The sequence below is a fragment of the Bufo gargarizans genome, chromosome 3, assembly GCF_014858855.1.
Source record: "Bufo gargarizans isolate SCDJY-AF-19 chromosome 3, ASM1485885v1, whole genome shotgun sequence".
NCBI classification, from domain to species: Eukaryota; Metazoa; Chordata; class Amphibia; order Anura; family Bufonidae; genus Bufo; species Bufo gargarizans.
The window spans coordinates 275093838-275108483 of NC_058082.1; the positions used below are offsets into that span (position 1 = coordinate 275093838).

At 44.9% G+C, this 14646-nt stretch overlaps 1 protein-coding gene across 2 annotated transcripts in view; it reads right to left on the bottom strand.

Moving 5' to 3' along the window:
• KCTD7 (potassium channel tetramerization domain containing 7) overlaps positions 1-14646 on the bottom strand; it is a 55969-nt gene that overhangs the window by 15168 nt on the left and 26155 nt on the right. The gene's annotated exons all lie outside the window — the stretch shown is intronic.

Below are 14646 nucleotides of genomic sequence, written 5' to 3' on the forward strand. Positions count from 1 at the left end.
CAGTAGTCCGCACAGGTTAAAATGTGGGCAACTCTGCTGTCGTTGCGCAGGCACTGCAGCATGTAGTCGCTCATGTGTGCCAGGCTGCCCAGGGGTAAGGACAAGCTGTCCTCTGTGGGAGGCGTATCGTCATCGTCCTGCCTTTCCCCCCAGCCACGCACCAGTGATGGACCCGAGCTGCGTTGGGTGCCACCCCGCTGTGACCATGCTTCATCCTCATCCTCCTCCACCTCCTCCTCATCCTCGTCCTCCTCGTCCTCCAGTAGTGGGCCCTGGCTGGCCACATTTGTACCTGGCCTCTGCTGTTGCAAAAAACCTCCCTCTGAGTCACTTCGAAGAGACTGGCCTGAAAGTGCTAAAAATGACCCCTCTTCCTCATCCTCCTCCTCCTCCTCCTGGGCCACCTCCTGTTCCATCATCGCCCTAAGTGTTTTCTCAAGGAGACATAGAAGTGGTATTGTAACGCTGATAACGGTGTCATCGCCACTGGCCATGTTGGTGGAGTACTCGAAACAGCGCAACAGGGCACACAGGTCTCGCATGGAGGCCCAGTCATTGGTGGTGAAGTGGTGCTGTTCTGTAGTGCGACTGACCCGTGCGTGCTGCAGCTGAAACTCCACTATGGCCTGCTGCTGCTCGCACAGTCTGTCCAGCATGTGCAAGGTGGAGTTCCACCTGGTGGGCACGTCGCATATGAGGCGGTGAGCGGGAAGGCCGAAGTTACGCTGTAGCGCAGACAGGCGAGCAGCGGCAGGATGTGAACGCCGGAAGCGCGAACAGACGGCCCGCACTTTATGCAGCAGCTCTGACATGTCGGGGTAGTTGTGAATGAACTTCTGCACCACCAAATTCAGCACATGCGCCAAGCAAGGGATGTGCGTCAAATTGGCTAGTCCCAGAGCTGCAACGAGATTTCGCCCATTATCACACACCACCAGGCCGGGCTTGAGGCTCACCGGCAGCAACCACTCGTCGGTCTGTTGTTCAATACCCCGCCACAACTCCTGTGCGGTGTGGGGCCTGTCCCCCAAACATATGAGTTTCAGAATGGCCTGCTGACGTTTACCCCGGGCTGTGCTGAAGTTGGTGGTGAAGGTGTGTGGCTGACTGGATGAGCAGGTGGAAGAAGAGGAGGAGGAAGCCGAGAAGGAGGAGGTGGCAACAGGAGGCTAAGAATGTTGCCCTGCGATCCTTGGCGGCGGCAGGACGTGCGCCAAACAGCTCTCCGCCTGGGGCCCAGCTGCCACTACATTTACCCAGTGTGCAGTTAGGGAGATATAGCGTCCCTGGCCGTGCTTACTGGTCCACGTATCTGTGGTTAGGTGGACCTTGCTACAGATGGCGTTGCGCAGTGCACACTTGATTTTATCGGATACTTGGTTGTGCAGGGAAGGCACGGCTCTCTTGGAGAAGTAGTGCCGGCTGGGAACAACATACTGTGGGACAGCAAGCGACATGAGCTGTTTGAAGCTGTCTGTGTCCACCAGCCTAAATGACAGCATTTCATAGGCCAGTAGTTTAGAAATGCTGGCATTCAGGGCCAGGGATCGAGGGTGGCTAGGTGGGAATTTACGCTTTCTATCAAATGTTTGTGAGATGGAGAGCTGAACGCTGGCGTGTGACATGGTTGAGACGCTTGGTGACGGAGGTGGTGGTGGTGGTGTTGGTGGTACATCCCCTGTTTGCTGGGCGGCAGGTGCCAACGTTCCTCCAGAGGCGGAGGAAGAGGCCGAGGCGGCAGCAGCAGAATAGGCCGAGGCGGCAGCAGCAGAAGAGGTAGCAGGGGGAGCCTGAGTGACTTCCTTGGTTTTAAGGTGTTTACTCCACTGCAGTTCATGCTTTGCATGCAGGTGCCTGGTCATGCAGGTTGTGCTCAGGTTCAGAACGTTAATGCCTCGCTTCAGGCTCTGATGGCACAGCGTGCAAACCACTCGGGTCTTGTCGTCAGCACATTGTTTGAAGAAGTGCCATGCCAGGGAACTCCTTGAAGCTGCCTTTGGGGTGCTCGGTCCCAGATGGCGGCGGTCAGTAGCAGGCGGAGTCTCTTGGCGGCGGGTGTTCTGCTTTTGCCCACTGCTCCCTCTTTTGCTACGCTGTTGGCTCGGTCTCACCACTGCCTCTTCCTCCGAACTGTGAAAGTCAGTGGCACGACCTTCATTCCATGTGGGGTCTAGGACCTCATCGTCCCCTGCATCGTCTTCCACCCAGTCTTGATCCCTGACCTCCTGTTCAGTCTGCACACTGCAGAAAGACGCAGCAGTTGGCACCTGTGTTTCGTCATCATCAGAGACATGCTGAGGTGGTATTCCCATGTCCTCATCATCAGGAAACATAAGTGGTTGTGCGTCAGTGCATTCTATGTCTTTCACCGCTGGGGAAGGGCTAGGTGGATGCCCTTGGGAAACCCTGCCAGCGGAGTCTTCAAACAGCATAAGAGACTGCTGCATAACTTGAGGCTGAGACAGTTTCCCTGGTATGCATGGGGGTGATGTGACAGACTGATGGGGTTGGTTTTCAGGCGCCATCTGTGCGCTTTCTGCAGAAGACTGGGTGGGAGATAATGTGAACGTGCTGGATCCACTGTCGGCCACCCAATTGACTAATGCCTGTACCTGCTCAGGCCTTACCATCCTTAGAACGGCATTGGGCCCCACCATATATCGCTGTAAATTCTGGCGGCTACTGGGACCTGAGGTAGTTGGTACACTAGGACGTGTGGATGTGGCAGAACGGCCACGTCCTCTCCCAGCACCAGAGGGTCCACTAACACCACCACGACCATGTCCACGTCCGCGTCCCTTACTAGATGTTTTTCTCATTGTTATGGTTCACCACAACAACAAATATATTATTTGGCCCAATGTATTGTATTCAAATTCAGCGGGATATAAATTTGAGGCCTAGTATTTAGGCGCTGGGTGACCGGTATGGATTTAGTGACAGAATTAGACTTGGAAATGCACAGAAGCGTGTGTGTGAAGTTATTCTGAATGACCCAATGTGCACCTTGAATATTATATACCCTTTTTGGGATAGATTTCAAATAGCTCTGATATAGCAGGAACCACTAAATTATGAAATTGCTAAATTGGGAATTGTACTTCAACCCAGAACAAAAAATGTGCTTTGACGGGCACTAAATAACTTTCCCAGCTACAACAGTACAGCGGTAACGAGAGATTTAGAGGGATTTAAATTTGAGGCCTAGTATTTAGGCGCTGGGTGACAGGTATGGGTTTAGTGACAGAATTAGACTTGGAAATACACAGTAGCGGGTGTGTGTGAAGTTATTCTGAATGACCCAATGTGCACCTTCAATATTATATACCCTTTTTGGGATAGATTTCAAATAGCTCTGATATAGCAGGAACCACTAAATTATGAAATTGCTAAATTGGGAATTGTACTTCAACCCAGAACAAAAAATGTGCTTTGACGGACACTAAATATCTTGCCCAGCAACAACAGTACAGCGGTGGGTAACGAGAGATTTAGAGGGATTTAAATTTGAGGCCTAGTATTTAGGCGCTGGGTCACCGGTATGGATTTAGTGACAGAATTAGACTTGGAAATGCACAGAAGCGTGTGTGTGAAGTTATTCTGAATGACCCTATGTGCACCTTCAATATTATATACCCTTTTAGGGATAGATTTCAAATAGCTCTGATATAGCAGAAACCACTAAATTATGAAATTGCTAAATTGGGAATTGTACTTCAACCCAGAACAAAAAATGTGCTTTGACGGACACTAAATATCTTGCCCAGCAACAACAGTACAGCGGTGGGTAACGAGAGATTTAGAGGGATTTAAATTTGAGGCCTAGTATTTAGGCGCTGGGTGACAGGTATGGGTTTAGTGACAGAATTAGACTTGGAAATACACAGTAGCGGGTGTGTGTGAAGTTATTCTGAATGACCCAATGTGCACCTTCAATATTATATACCCTTTTTGGGATAGATTTCAAATAGCTCTGATATAGCAGGAACCACTAAATTATGAAATTGCTAAATTGGGAATTGTACTTCAACCCAGAACAAAAAATGTGCTTTGACGGACACTAAATATCTTGCCCAGCAACAACAGTACAGTGGTGGGTAACGAGAGATTTAGAGGGATTTAAATTTGAGGCCTAGTATTTAGGCGCTGGGTCACCGGTATGGATTTAGTGACAGAATTAGACTTGGAAATGCACAGAAGCGTGTGTGTGAAGTTATTCTGAATGACCCTATGTGCACCTTCAATATTATATACCCTTTTAGGGATAGATTTCAAATAGCTCTGATATAGCAGAAACCACTAAATTATGAAATTGCTAAATTGGGAATTGTACTTCAACCCAGAACAAAAAATGTGCTTTGACGGACACTAAATATCTTGCCCAGCAACAACAGTACAGCGGTGGGTAACGAGAGATTTAGAGGGATTTAAATTTGAGGCCTAGTATTTAGGCGCTGGGTGACAGGTATGGGTTTAGTGACAGAATTAGACTTGGAAATACACAGTAGCGGGTGTGTGTGAAGTTATTCTGAATGACCCAATGTGCACCTTCAATATTATATACCCTTTTTGGGATAGATTTCAAATAGCTCTGATATAGCAGGAACCACTAAATTATGAAATTGCTAAATTGGGAATTGTATTTCAACCCAGAACAAGAAATGTGCTTGAACGGACACTAAATAACTCGCCCAGCTACAGCACTAGGGACAGATTTAGCTGGATATAAATTTGAGGCCTAGTATTTAGGCGCTGGGTGACCGGTATGGATTTAGTGACAGAATTAGACTGGGATATGGCCAAAAAATGAACAGACTATTGCTGGTTAAATGCACTTGGTGTGACAGCTTCACCCTGATGTAGGCTTTAGCCAAAAAACAACCACACCATTGAGGGTTAAATGCACTTGGTGACAGGCGCAGCTTGCCCCTGATTTTGTATATGGCCAAAAAATGAACAGACTATTGCTGGTTAAATGCACTTGGTGTGACAGCTTCACCCTGATGTAGGCTTTAGCCAAAAAACAACCACACCATTGAGGGTTAAATGCACTTGGTGACAGGCGCAGCTTGCCCCTGATTTTGTATATGGCCAAAAAATGAACAGACTATTGCTGGTTAAATGCACTTGGTGTGACAGCTTCACCCTGATGTAGGCTTTAGCCAAAAAACAACCACACCATTGAGGGTTAAATGCACTTGGTGACAGGCGCAGCTTGCCCCTGATTTTGTATATGGCCAAAAAATGAACAGACTATTGCTGGTTAAATGCACTTGGTGTGACAGCTTCACCCTGATGTAGGCTTTAGCCAAAAAACAACCACACCATTGAGGGTTAAATGCACTTGGTGACAGGCGCAGCTTGCCCCTGATTTTGTATATGGCCAAAAAATGAACAGACTATTGCTGGTTAAATGCACTTGGTGTGACAGCTTCACCCTGATGTAGGCTTTAGCCAAAAAACAACCACACCATTGAGGGTTAAATGCACTTGGTGACAGGCGCAGCTTGCCCCTGATTTTGTATATGGCCAAAAAATGAACAGACTATTGCTGGTTAAATGCACTTGGTGTGACAGCTTCACCCTGATGTAGGCTTTAGCCAAAAAACAACCACACCATTGAGGGTTAAATGCACTTGGTCGCAGCTTGTGCTGGCGCACCACAAGACACAAAATGGCCGCCGATCACCCCAGAAAAATTAGACTGACAAACGGTCTGTGCAGCCTAAAAACAGTGAGCAATTGAGGATCAGCAGCTCAATGATCCACAGCTGCAGATCGATCAGTTAATCAAGTCCTTTGGAGGAGTTAATCTGCCTAATCTCGCCCTACTGTCGCAGCCGCAACCTCTCCCTACGCTAATCAGAGCAGAGTGACGGGCGGCGCTATGTGACTCCAGCTTAAATAGAGGCTGGGTCACATGGTGCTCTGGCCAATCACAGCCATGCCAATAGTAGGCATGGCTGTGATGGCCTCTTGGGGCAAGTAGTATGACGCTTGTTGATTGGCTGCTTTGCAGCCTTTCAAAAAGCGCCAAGAAAGCGTCACAAAAGCGCGAAGAAAGCGACGAACACCGAACCCGAACCCGGACTTTTACGAAAATGTCCGGGTTCGGGTCCGTGTCACGGACACCCCAAAATTCGGTACGAACCCGAACTATACAGTTCGAGTTCGCTCATCCCTAGTCAGGAGTGGGGAGTACGTTAGAACCATTGTGTCAACTGATTGATTTATTTTTGAAACCTTTTGTAGAGATTTTGCCTTCTCATACACGGGATAGTTCAGACCTATTGGAGAAGATTGACGGAATTCATGTCCAGACTATGTTACTTGTGACCTGTGACGTGGAATTACACGTCAATTAGACACGAGGATGGCATTATGGCAGTGTCAAGTTTTTTACTGATGAGCAATTTGGACATCAAGATCTGTAAATTTTTGGTAAGAGCCATCAGATTTGCTTTGACCCACAATTTTTTTCTTTTAAAAGAACGTTTTACCTCCAGCTGCAAGGGACAGCCATGGGTGCGGCCTTTGCGCTGTCCTATGCTAATCTCTTTTTGGGATATTGGGAAAGAGATTTTCATGGTAAACCGTGAGGAAAAAAATTTAGAAGGTCCATTTTTGGACCAGGTACATTGATGATGTTCTTTTAATTTGGCAGGGCTCCGCTGGAGAATTGGAAGAATTCATTATGGGACTGAATCAAAATCCAAAGAGAAAATAGACTTCCCAGTGACAATTAGTGACACTGAGGGACACATGTAGACGGATGTGTTCAGGAAACCTACAGTGACAAATGCAATTTTACATGCAACTTCATCTCACCCACGGCATCTTATCAATAACATTCCGGTAGGACAGTTTTAAAAGTACTAGACGCATCTCTTCAGAAGAACATACTTTCAAAAGACGGATGGAGGAATTATCCGATAGATTTCAAGATAGAGGCTACAGTGAAAAAGTAATTAAAAAAGCCCAAGTTCGAGCGAATCGGGATGAGCTATTAAATGTAGAGATCTACGAAACAATCAGATGTGGTAAGATTCATCACTACCTTCAATTCCAGATCTGAACAGGTACAAGAAGTTTTGAAGAAATATTGGCTGATTCTTCTATCCGATAGATGTCTGAGGAACTATTTACCTGTACAACCTACAGTAACATACAGAAGACAGACACGCTGGTGCGGAGTTATCATAAAGGTGAGCAGCTTGGGAAGGCCTTTGGCTCAAAGGGTCCAAAATGGGAATGCTCCCCATGTGGACGATGTGTGCCATGTCCAAATATAACAAGATGTGATTCCTTCCAGGATGCTATGGGACAAACGGTTTATACAAAATTACACATCGGATAGATTGTTCAGCCACTGGTGTGATATATCATGCCACATGCCCGTGTGGGAAGATATATATTGGAATGACCACAAGAGAATGCAAAGGAAGAGTACGTGACATTGAAGGTGAGGACTGAAGTTCAGAGCAATAGACCGTGTATACCAAACGATTAGGGGTGGAAAGGGATTGAATGAATACAACAGCTATGTACCTTTCTTATAAACATACAAATGGGATTAGTCTGTTATGCATAAATTGTGAGAATAATATCTCTAGGGCTGCAGCTAACGATTATTTGAATAATCGATTAGTTGCCGATTAATTTCTACGATTAATCGATTAATCGGGAAAAACGACAAAATTACAAAACAGAGAGGTTTATATGATCTTACTTGAAAAATTATGTTCAAAGGCCATATTAAAACAAATTGTGGACAACACTATTATGGGGGATCTGTGGACGACACTTATGGGGGATCTGTGGACGACACTATTATGTGGGATCTGTGGACGACACTATTATGGGGGATCTGTGGACGACACTATTATGGGGGATCTGTGGACGACACTATTATGGGGGATCTGTGGACGACACTATTATGGGGGATCTGTGGACGACACAATTATGGGGGATCTGTGGACGACACTATTATGGGGGATCTGTGGACGACACTATTATGGGGGATCTGTGGACGACACTATTATGGGGGATCTGTGGACGACACTATTATGGGGGATCTGTGGACGACACTATTATGGGGGATCTGTGGACGACACTATTATGGGGGATCTGTGGACGACACTATTATGGGGGATCTGTGGACGGCGTAGTTATGGAGAGGGGGATCTGTGGACGGCGTAGTTATGGAGAGGGGGATCTGTGGACGGCGTAGTTATGGAGAGGGGGATATGTGCACTGTTATGGGCATAACAGTGCACAGATCCCTTTCTTCATAACAGTGCACAGACCCCCCTTCCCATAGCAGTGCCATACACAGACCCCCCCTCCTCCCCATAGCAGTGCCATAGACAGATCCTCCCCCCTCCCCATAGCAGTGCTATACACAGACCCCCCTTCCCATAGCAGTGCCATAGACAGATCCCCCCTCCCCCTTCCCCCTAACAGCCCCGGCCCCGATGCTTGCATCTTTATTTTACCTTTTTACAATGACGCTCCCGCTCCTGTAACAGCCAGGCAGAGCGGACGGCGGCGTAACGTCACTCAATCACGTGACGCGCCTGCCCCGCCCACTTCATGAATGAAGGAGGCGGAGCAGGCGTGTCACGTGAGTGAGTGACGTTACGCCGCCGTCCGCTCTGCCTGGCTGTTACAGGAGCGGGAGCGTCATTGTAAAAAGGTAAAATAAAGATGCAGCGACCGCCCGCCCGCATAGCAACGAATCGGCGATTATTCGATAACTGGATTCGTCGACAACGAATCCAGTTATCGAATATAATCGATTACATCGATTAATCGTTGCAGCCCTAAATATCTCCCTTCTGGGTATATATATATATGGTATTTGGTGGTCTTGTATTGAATTTTAACTATTTTTCTCTTTCTCTTTTTTCCGCATTTCCTTATTTTTAGGCATATAGGTGTGATTTGACTGCGTGGATGAAAATATAAAAATAGCTTATGAGGCTCTTCCTCTTACCTATATAGATGGCTTCTGATTATATTTGAGTACACACGCACTGCATTAATATGAATTTTTTATACTTTAATTATTTATTTACATCATTATTATCATGGTCACTTGTAATGATTCAATGATGTTAATTTCTAATCATGTGAATCTATATGTGTCATATTCACTTTGCACATGGGTCACAAGTGTCACTTTTTACTCTCCTATTTTATGGCTGTACACATGTGCATATAAAATCATGTGCAGATGTGTGTTTATCACTTATTTACCCAATATATACAGTATATAAAATGTTTTTTTCATGTACAGATGTACAAATTCAATTAATTGCTTTTATACATACATTTTTTAGTAGCACACTACACTACGTGCAGAATTATTAGGCAAATGAGTATTTTGACCACATCATCCTCTTTATGCATGTTGTCTTACTCCAAGCTGTATAGGCTCGAAAGCCTACTACCAATTAAGCATATTAGGTGATGTGCATCTCTGTAATGAGAAGGGGTGTGGTCTAATGACATCAACACCCTATATCAGGTGTGCATAATTATTAGGCAACTTCCTTTCCTTTGGCAAAATGGGTCAAAAGAAGGACTTGACAGGCTCAGAAAAGTCAAAAATAGTGAGATATCTTGCAGAGGGATGCAGCACTCTTAAAATTGCAAAGCTTCTGAAGCGTGATCATCGAACAATCAAGTGTTTCATTCAAAATAGTCAACAGGGTCGCCAGAAGCGTGTGGAAAAACCAAGGCGCAAAATAACTGCCCATGAACTGAGAAAAGTCAAGCGTGCAGCTGCCAAGATGCCACTTGCCACCAGTTTGGCCATATTTCAGAGCTGCAACATCACTGGAGTGCCCAAAAGCACAAGGGGTGCAATACTCAGAGACATGGCCAAGGTAAGAAAGGCTGAAAGACGACCATCACTGAACAAGATACACAAGCTGAAACGTCAAGACTGGGCCAAGAAATATCTCAAGACTGATTTTTCTAAGGTTTTATGGACTGATGAAATGAGAGTGAGTCTTGATGGGCCAGATGGATGGGCCCGTGGCTGGATTAGTAAAGGGCAGAGAGCTCCAGTCCAACTCAGACGCCAGCAAGGTGGAGGTGGAATACTGGTTTGGGCTGGTATCATCAAAGATGAGCTTGTGGGGCCTTTTTGGGTTGAGGATGGAGTCAAGCTCAACTCCCAGTCCTACTGACAGTTTCTGGAAGACACCTTCTTCAAGCAGTGGTACAGGAAGAAGTCTGCAAGGTAAGAAAAACATGATTTTCATGCAGGACAATGCTCCATCACACGCGTCCAAGTACTCCACAGCGTGGCTGGCAAGAAAGGGTATAAAAGAAGAAAATCTAATGACATGGCCTCCTTGTTCACCTGATCTGAACCCCATTGAGAACCTGTGGTCCATCATCAAATGTGAGATTTACAAGGAGGGAAAACAGTACACCTCTCTGAACAGTGTCTGGGAGGCGTGGTTGCTGCTGCACGCAATGTTGATGGTGAACAGATCAAAACACTGACAGAATCCATGGATGGCAGGCTTTTGAGTGTCCTTGCAAAGAAAGGTGGCTATATTGGTCACTGATTTGTTTTTGTTTTGTTTTTGAATGTCAGAAATGTATATTTGTGAATGTTGAGATGTTATATTGTTTTCACTGGTAAAAATAAATAATTGAAATGGGTATATATTTGTTTTTTGTTAAGTTGCCTAATAATTATGCACAGTAATAGTCACCTGCACACACAGATATCCCCCTAAAATAGCTAAAACTAAAAACAAACTAAAAACTACTTCCAAAAATATTCAGCTTTGATATTAATGAGTTTTTTGGGTTCATTGAGAACATGGTTGTTGTTCAATAATAAAATTAAGCCTCAAAAATACAACTTGCCTAATAATTCTGCACTCCCTGTATTAACCACTCCAGCCCCGCTAGGTGAAACCCCCTTCATGACCAGGCCACTTTTTACACTTCGGCACTACACTCCTTTCACCGTTTATCGCTCGGTCATGCAACTTACCACCCAAATGAATTTTACCTCCTTTTCTTCTCACTAATAGAGCTTTCATTTGGTGGTATTTTATTGCTGCTGACATTTTTACTTTTTTTGTTATTAATCAAAATGTAACGATTTTTTTGCAAAAAAATGACATTTTTCACTTTCAGCTGTGAAATTTTGCAAAAAAAACGACATCCATATATAAATTTTTCGCTAAATTTATAGTTCTACATGTCTTTGATAAAAAAATAAATGTTTGGGCAAAAAAAAAAATGGTTTGGGTAAAAGTTATAGCATTTACAAACTATGGTACAAAAATGTGAATTTCCGCTTTTTGAAACGGCTCTGATTTTCTGAGCACCTGTCATGTTTCCTGAGGTTCTACAATGCCCAAACAGTAGAAAACCCCCACAAATGACCCCATTTCGGAAAGTAGACACCCTAAGGTATTCGCTGATGGGCATAGTGAGTTCATAGAACTTTTTATTTTTTGTCACAAGTTAGCGTTTTTTTTTTTTTTTTTTTTTTTTCTTTTAAAGTCTCATATTCCACTAACTTGCGACAAAAAATAAAAAATTCTAGGAACTCACCATGCCCCTCACAGAATACCTTGGGGTGTCTTCTTTCCAAAATGGGGTCACTTGTGGGGTAGTTATACTGCCCTGGCAATTTAGGGGCCCAAATGTGTGAGAAGAACTTTGCAATCAAAATGTGTAAGAAATGACCGGTGAAATCCGAAAGGTGCACTTTGGAATATGCGCCCCTTTGCCCACCTTGGCAGCAAAAAAGTGTCACACATCTGGTATCGCCGTACTCAGGAGAAGTTGGGGAATGTGTTTTGGGGGGTCATTTTACATATACCCATGCTGGGTGAGAGAAATATCTTGGCAAAAGATAACTTTTCCCATTTTTTTTATACAAAGTTGGCATTTGACCAAGATATTTTTCTCACCCAGCATGGGTATATGTAAAATGACACCCCAAAACACATTCCCCAACTTCTCCTGAGTACGGCGATACCAGATGTGTCACACTTTTTTGCTGCCAAGGTGGGCAAAGGGGCACATATTCCAAAGTGCACCTTTCGGATTTCACCGGTCATTTTTTACACATTTTGATTGCAAAGTACTTCTCACACATATGGGCCCCTAAATTGCCAGGGCAGTATAACTACCCCACAAGTGACCCCATTTTGGAAAGAAGACACCCTAAGGTATTCCGTGAGGGGCACTGCGAGTTCCTAGAATTTTTTATTTTTTGTCACAAGTTAGCGGAAAATGATGATTTTTTTTTTTTTCTCTTTTTTCCTTACAAAGTCTCATATTCCACTAACTTGCGACAAAAAATAAAAAATTCTAGGAACTCGCCATGCCCCTCACGGAATACCTTGGGGTGTCTTCTTTCCAAAATGGGGTCACTTGTGGGGTAGTTATACTGCCCTGGCAATTTAGGGGCCCAAATGTGTGAGAAGTACTTTGCAATCAAAATCTGTAAAAAATGACCGGTGAAATCCGAAAGGTGCACTTTGGAATATGTGCCCCTTTGCCCACCTTGGCATCAAAAAAGCGTCACACATCTGGTATCGCCGTACTCAGGAGAAGTTGGGGAATGTGTTTTGGGCTGTCATTTTACATATACCCATGCTGGGTGAGAGAAATATCTTGGCAAAAGACAACTTTTCCAATTTTTTTATACAAAGTTGGCATTTGACCAAGATATTTTTCTCACCCAGCATGGGTATATGTAAAATGACACCCCAAAACACATTGCCCAACTTCTCCTGAGTACGGCGATACCAGATGTGTCACACTTTTTTGCTGCCAAGGTGGGCAAAGGGGCACATATTCCAAAGTGCACCTTTCGGATTTTGCAGGGCATTTTTTACACATTTTGATTGCAAAGTTCTTCTCACACATTTGGGCCCCTAAATTGCCAGGGCAGTATAACTACGCCACAAGTGACCCCATTTTGGAAAGAAGACACCCCAAGGTATTCCGTGAGGGGCATGGCGAGTTCCTAGAATTTTTTATTTTTTGTCGCAAGTTAGTGGAATATGAGACTTTGTAAGGAAAAAAGAAAAAAAAAGAAAAATCATCATTTTCCGCTAAATTGTGACAAAAAATAAAAAATTCTAGGAACTCGCCGTGCCCCCCACGGAATACCTTGGGGTGTCTTCTTTCCAAAATGGGGTCACTTGTGGCGTAGTTATACTGCCCTGGCAATTTAGGGGCCCAAATGTGTAAGAAGTACCTTGAAATCAAAATGTGTAAAAAATGGCCTGCGAAATCCGAAAGGTGCCCCTTTGCCCACCTTGGCTGCAAAAAAGTGTCACACATGTGGTATCGCCGTACTCAGGAGAAGTTGGGCAATGTGTTTTGGGGGGTCATTTTACATATACCCATGCTGGGTGAGAGAAATATCTTGGCAAAAGACAACTTTTCCCATTTTTTTATACAAAGTTGGCATTTGACCAAGATATTTATCTCATCCAGCATGGGTATATGTAAAATGACACCCCAAAACACATTCCCCAACTTCTCCTGAGTACGGCGATACCAGATGTGTGACACTTTTTTGCAGCCTAGATGCGCAAAGGGGCCCAAATTCCTTTTAGGAGGGCATTTTTAGACATTTGGATCCCAGACTTCTTCTCACACTTTCGGGCCCCTAAAAAGCCAGGGCAGTATAAATACCCCACATGTGACCCCACTTTGGAAAGAAGACACCCCAAGGTATTCAATGAGGGGCATGGCGAGTTCCTAGAATTTTTATTTTTTTTGCATAAGTTAGCGGATATTGATTTTTTTTGTTTTTTTTCTCACAAAGTCTCACTTTCCGCTAACTTAGGACAAAAATTTCAATCTTTCATGGACTCAATATGCCCCTCACGGAATACCTTGGGGTGTCTTCTTTCCGAAATGGGGTCACATGTGGGGTATTTATACTGCCCTGGCTTTTTAGGGGCCCTAAAGCGTGAGAAGAAGTCTGGAATATAAATGTCTAAAAATGTTTACGCATTTGGATTCCGTGAGGGGTATGGCGAGTTCATGTGAGATTTTATTTTTTGACACAAGTTAGTAGAATATGAGACGTTGTAAGAAAAAACAAAAACAAAAACAAACAAAAAATGTCCGCTAACTTGTGCCAAAAAAAATGGCTGAATGGAGCCTTACCAGGGGGGGGGTGATCAATGACAGGGGGGTGATCAATGACAGGGGGGTGATCAATGACGGGGGGGTGATCACCCATATAGACTCCCTGATCACCCCCCTGTCATTGATCACCCCCCCTGTAAGGCTTCATTCAGACGTCCGCATGATTTTTACGGATCCATGGATACATGGATCGGATCCACAGAACGCATGCGGACGTCTGAATGGAGCCTTACAGGGGGGTTATCAATGACAGGGGGTGATCAGGGTAATCAGGGTGATCACCCCCCTGTCACTGATCACCCCCCCTGTAAGGCTCCATTCAGACGTCCGCATGATTTTTACGGATCCATGGATACATGGATCGGATCCACAGAACGCATGCGGACGTCTGAATGGAGCCTTACAGGGGGGTTATCAATGACAGGGGGTGATCAGGGTAATCAGGGTGATCACTCCCTGTCACTGATCACCCCCCCTGTAAGGCTCCATTCA